Source organism: Physeter macrocephalus, chromosome 4 (genome assembly GCF_002837175.3).
Source record: "Physeter macrocephalus isolate SW-GA chromosome 4, ASM283717v5, whole genome shotgun sequence".
Taxonomy (NCBI): Eukaryota; Metazoa; Chordata; class Mammalia; order Artiodactyla; family Physeteridae; genus Physeter; species Physeter macrocephalus.
Window position 1 is genome coordinate 8,526,446 of NC_041217.1, and position 6,560 is coordinate 8,533,005.

Here is a 6,560-nt window from a genome sequence, read left to right on the forward strand (position 1 = left end):
CCAAAAGTGGCAGAATACACTTTCTTCTCAAGTTCACATGGAACATTCTCCAGGATAGATCACATCCTGGGTCAAAAATCAAGCCTCAGAAAATTTAAGAAAATTAAAATCTTAACAAGCATCTTTTCTGACCACAATGCTATGAGACTGGAAATCAATTACAGGAAAAAAACTGTAAAAGACACAAATACATGGAGGCTAAACAGTGTGCTACTAAATAACCGAGAGATCACTGAAGAAATCAAAGAAGAAATTTAAAAATACATCAAAACAAATGACAACAAAAACACAATGACCCAAAACCTATGGGACGCAGCAAAAGCAGTTCTAAGAGGGAAGTTTATAGCAATACAATCTCACCTCAAGAAACAAGAAAAACCTCAAATAAACAATCTAACCCTACACTTAAAACAACTAGAGAAAGAAGAACAAAGAAAACCCAAAGTCAGTAGACAGAAAGAAATCATAGAGATCAGAGCAGATATAAATGAAATAGAAATGAAGAAAGCAATAAAAAAGATCATTAAAATAAAAGCTGGTTCTTTGAGAAGATAAAAAAAATGGATAAACCCTTAGCCAGACTCATCAAGTAAAAAAGGGAGAGGACGCAAATCAATAAAATTAGAAATGAAAAAGGAGAAATAACAACTGACCCTGCAGAAATACAAAGGATTATAAGAGACTACTACAAACAACTATATGCAAATAAAATGGACAACCATGAAGAAATGGACAAATTCTTGGAAAGGTACAATTTTCCAAGACTGAACCAGGAAGAATTAGAAAATATAAACAGACATCACAAGTAATGAAATTGAAGCCATAATTAAAACTCTTCCAACAAACAAAAGTCCGGGACCAGATGACTTCACAGGAAAATTCTATCAAACATTTAGAGAAAAGCTAACACCAATCCTCTCAAAAAATTCCAAAAAATTGCAAGGGAGAAACACTCCTAAATTCATTCTACGAGCCACCATCACCCTGATACCAAAACCAGAAAAAGATATCACACACAAAAAATTATACACCAATATCACTAATGAACATAGATGCAAAACTCCTGAACAAAATGCTAGCAAACAGAATCCAACAGCACATTAAAAGCATCATACACCATGATCAAGCGGGTTTTATCCTAGGGATGCAAGAATTCTTCAATATACACAAAACAATCAATGTGATACACCATATTAACAAACTGAAGGATAAAAACCATATGATCATCTCAACAGATGCAGAAAAAGCTTTTGACAAAATTCAACAACCATTTATGATAAAAATTGTTTATTTTTATAAATAAAATAAAATTTTTTATAAATAAAACATATTTTTATCAACATAATAAAGGCCATATATGACAAACCCACAGCCAATATCGTTCTCAATGGTGAAAAACTGAAACCATTTCCTCTAAGATCAGAAACGAGACAAGGATGTCCACTCTCACCACTCTTATTCAACATAGTTTTGGAAGTCTTAGCCAGAGCAATTAGAGAAGAAAAAGAAATAAAAGGAATACAAATTGGAAAAGAAGTACTTCTTTGTCACTGTTTGCCGATGACATGATACTATATATAGAAAATCCTAAAGATGTCACCAGAAAACTACTAGATTTAATCAATGAATTTGGTAAGGTTGCAGGATACAAAATTTATGCAGAGAAATCTCTGGCATTCCTAGACACCAACAATGAAAAATCAGAAAGTGAAATTAAGGAAACACTCCCATTTACCATTGCAACAAAAAGAATAAAATACCTAGGAATAAACCTGCCTAAGGAGGCAAAAGACTTGCACTCAGAAAACTATAAAACACTGATGAAAGAAATCAAAGATGACATAAACAGATGGAGAAATATACCATGTTCTTGGATTGGAAGAAACAACATTGTGAAAATGACTATACTACCCAAAGCAATCTACAGCTTCAGTGCAATCCCTATCAAACTCCAATGGCATTTTTCAGAGAACTAAAACAAAATATTTTACAATTCATATGGAAACACAAAAGACCCCAAATAGCCAAAGCAATCTTGAGAAAGAAAAATGGAGTTGGAGGAATCAGGCTCCCTGACTTCAAACTATACCACAAAGCTACAGTAATCAAGACAGTATGGTACTGGCACAAAAACAGAAATATAGATCAATGGTACAGGATATAATGCCCAGATATAAACCCACATGCATATGGGCACCTAATTTATGACAATGGAGGCAAGAACATACAATGGAGAAAAGACAGCCCCTTCAATAAATGGTGCTGGGAAAACTGGACAGCTACATGTAAAAGAATGAAATTAGAACAACACCTAACACCATACGCAAAAATAAACTCAAAATGGATTAAAGGCTTAAATGTAAGACCAGACACTATAAAACTCTTAGAGGAAAACATAGGAAAAACACTCTTTAACTAAACCACAGCAAGATCTTTTTTGACCCACCTCCTAGATTAATGAAAATAAAAACAAAAATAAATAAATGGGACTTAAACTCAAAAGCTTTTGCACAGCAAAGGAAGCCATAAAGAAGACAAAAAGACAGCCCTCAGAATGGGAGAAACTATTTGCAAATGAAACAATGAAGGATTAATCTCTGAAATATAGAAACAGCTCATGGAGCTCAATATCAAAAAAACAAACAATCCAGTTAAAAAATGGGCAGAAGACCTAAATAGGTCTTTCACCAAGGAAGACATACAGATGGCCAAGAGGCACGTGAAAAGATGCTAAACATCACTAATTATTAGAGAAATGCAAATAAAAACTACAATGAGGTATCACCTCACGCCAGTCAGAATGGCCATTATCAAAAAATCTAGAAACAATAAATGCTGGAAAGGGTGTGGTGGAAAGGGAACCCTCTTGCACTGTTGGTGGAAATGTAAATTGATACAACCACTATGGAAAACAGATGATGTTTCCTTAAAAAACTAAAAATAGAGCTACCATTCGACCCAGCAATCCAACTACTGGGCATACACCCTGAGAAAACCATAATTCAAAAAGAGACATGTACCACAGTGTTCATTGCAGCACTATTTACAATAGCCAGGACATGGAACCAACCTAAATGTCCATCGACAGATGAATGGATAAAGATGTGGTACATATATACAATGGAATATTAGCCCTAAAAAGAAACAAAATTGAGTTATTTGTAGTGAGGTGGATGGACCTAGAGTCTGTCATACAGAGTGAAGTAAGTCAGAAAGAGGAAAAGAAATACCATATATATGGAATCTAAAAATATATATATATATATATGGAATCTAAAAAAAAAAAGGTACTGATAAACCTAGTTGCAGGGCAGGAATAAAGAGGTAGACACAGAGAATGGACTTGAGGACATGGGGTGGGAGGGCGAAGCTGGGGCGAAGTGAGAGTAGCATGGACACATATACACTACGGAATGTAAACTAGTTGGCTGGTGGGAAGCAGCAGCATAGCACAGGGAGATCGGTTCGGTGCTTTGGGATGACCTAGAGGGGTGTGATAAAGAGGATGGGAGAGAGGCTCAAGAGTGAGGGGTTATGGGGACCTGTGTATGCATATGGCTGATTCGCTTTGTTGTGCAACAGAAATTAACACAGTACTGTGAAGCAATTATACTCCAATGAAGATCTATTTTAAAAAATGGATTGATAGTGACTTTTATGAGATGTATGTTTTTTTCTTCATCTCTTTATATCTTCAAATGTGAATGACATGTCCTGGAACTATCAGTTAGGCCTTTATGTTTCTATAGCTGGTAAAGAACTCATAGCTAGACCCTGGTGTTCTCCTGGTTTATTCTAAAATTTCACAGAATATCAAAAGTAGAGAGGGTCACTCTATGACCTGATGGATCAAAGCAAGGATAAGACCACTCTGTAATTATGTCTGAACACAAACAAAACATGAACATCATCCAAAGCACAAGAATGATCAAACAGCCCTCAGGCTAAGATGTGACTCTAGCCTTTTCTTTTCCTTTTTTAAAATGTCAAATGCATCTTTAGCCTCAGTACAGTCTTCCCTCCTACTAGATAAAGTCTATCAAGATATCCAGTCATAGAATTACCCCTGCTTACTGACAACATTCAACCCAGAACAAAGCCCAGATTCCTTAAACTCTCCTCAAAATCACCCAACATAAACCTGAGTGCTAAAAGCCCTTTTGAATACCTTCTTTCTGAGATGCCCCATGATTCCCCAAGGGATGTTTTCTCTATGGCTGCAATGAGTAATAAAAATGCAGCTGCTCTCATATTTAGGTTTTGATCTATTTTGAGTTACTTTTTGTATATGGTGTGAGTTAAGGGTTAATTTCATTCTTTTACATATGGCTATCCAGTTGTCCTAGCCTCCTGTTTTGAAAAAACTAGTATCTCCTCATTGAGTGGTCCTGGCACCCTAGTCAAAAATCAAATGGCCAAAGATACATGAGTTTATTTCTGGACTCTCAATTCTATTCCATTGATCTATATGTCTATTCTTATTTCAGTACCACACAGCATATACTGTTGCTTTGTAGTAAGGCCCAAAGTCAGGAAGGGTGAATCCTCCTATTCTGTTCTGATTTTTCAAGATTTTTTTTTTTCTTTTGTGACTATTCTGGGTATCTTGAGTTTCCACATGAATTTTAAGATCTGTTTGTCAATTTCCACAACGAAGCCAGGTGGGATTCTGATTGGAATTGTATTGAATATGTAGATCAATTTGAGGAGGGTTGCCATTGTAACAATATTAAGTTTTCCTGTCTGTGAACACAGGATGCCTTTCCTTTTATTTAGCGCTTTTATTTTCTTCCAAATATGTTCTGTAGGGACTTCGCTGATGATCCAGTGGTTAAGACTCCGTGCTCTCAATGTAGGGGGCACGGGTTCAATCCCTGGTTAGGGTTAGGGGGATCTAAGATCCCGCATGTCACCCAGCGTGGCCAAAAAAAGTTTGTTTTTTTTTTTTAAGTTGCAAATTATAAATTTATCTGATAATTTAACCATATGTATTTTGAACAAAAATAAGTAAGCTTTCAACAAGCGAAATGAGGTTTTAAACAAAAGTACTTAATTCAACAAGGTGTCTTTTTTTTTCAGTTGAAGTATAATTGACTTACAATATTATATTTGTTTCAGTGTAAGACATAATGATTCGACAAATGTATACATTGTGAAGTGATCATCATAATAAGTCTAGTTACCATTTGTCACCATACATAGTTACTATTAGTTTTCATGTGATGAGAACTTTCAATATTTACTCTCTTATCAACTTTCAAATCTGTAATACAATGTTATTGATTATAGACACCATGTTCTACATAACATCTGGTAAACCTGCTGACAGACTTAGGGGCATTCTTTTGTATGTAACAAGTTGCTTTCCTCTTGCTGCTTTTGAGATTCTCTCTTTAACTTTTGACATTTTAAAATATAATTTGTCTTGGTTTGGGTGTCTTTGGGTTCATTTTATTTGGAACTTTCTCAGCTTCCTGGATCTGGATGTATGATTTCTTCCCCAGGTTCAGGACATTGTCAGCCATTATTTCTTCAAACAAGTTTTCTGTCCCTTTCTATCGCTCTTCTCCTTCTGGGATGTCTAAAATGCAAATATCATGTTATCCATAGATTCCCTAAGCTATTTTCACTTATTTTTAATCTTTTTTTTTTTTTTTTCCCCTGCTCTGTTTAGGTGAGTTCCACTTCTCTGTCTTCCAGATAAATGATTCCTTCATTTGCTTCATCTAGTCTGCTGTTTAACCCCTCTAGTATATTTCCAGTTCAGTTATTGTATTATTCAGCTCTGTGACTTCCATTTGGTACTTTATGTTTTTTCTTCGATGAAGTTCTCTCTGTGTTCATCCATTCTTCTGAGTTCAGTTAATTTCTTTGTGACCTTAGTTTGAACTCTTTTTTTTTTTTTTTTTAAACATCTTTATTGGAGTATACCTGTTTTACAATAGTGTGTTAGTTTCTCCTTTACAACAAAGTGAATCAGTTATACATATACATATGTTCCCATATCTCTTCCCTCTTGTGTCTCCCTCCCTCCCACCCTCCCTATCCCACCCCTCTCATGGTCACAAAACACAGAGGTGATCTCCCTGTGCTATGCTGCAGCTTCCCACTAGCTATCTAATTTACATTTGGTAGTGCATATATGACCCTGCCACTCTCTCACTTCGTCACAGCTTACCCTTCCCCCTCCCCATGTCCTCAAGTCCATGCTTTAGTAGGTCTGTGTTTTATTCCCGTCCTACCACTAATCTCTTCATGACATTTTTTTTTCTTAGATTCCATATATATGTGTTAGCATACGGTATTTGTCTTTCTCCTTCTGACTTACTTCACTCTGTATGACAGACTCCAGGTCCATCCACCTCACTACAAATAACACAGTTTCATTCCTTTTTATGGCTGAGTAATATTCCATTGTATATATGTGCCACATCTTCTTTATCCATTCATCTGTTGATGGACACTTAGGTTGCTTCCATGTCCTGGCTATTGTAAATAGAGCTGCAATGAACATTTTGGTACATGACTCTTTTTGAATTATGGTTTTCTCAAGGTATATG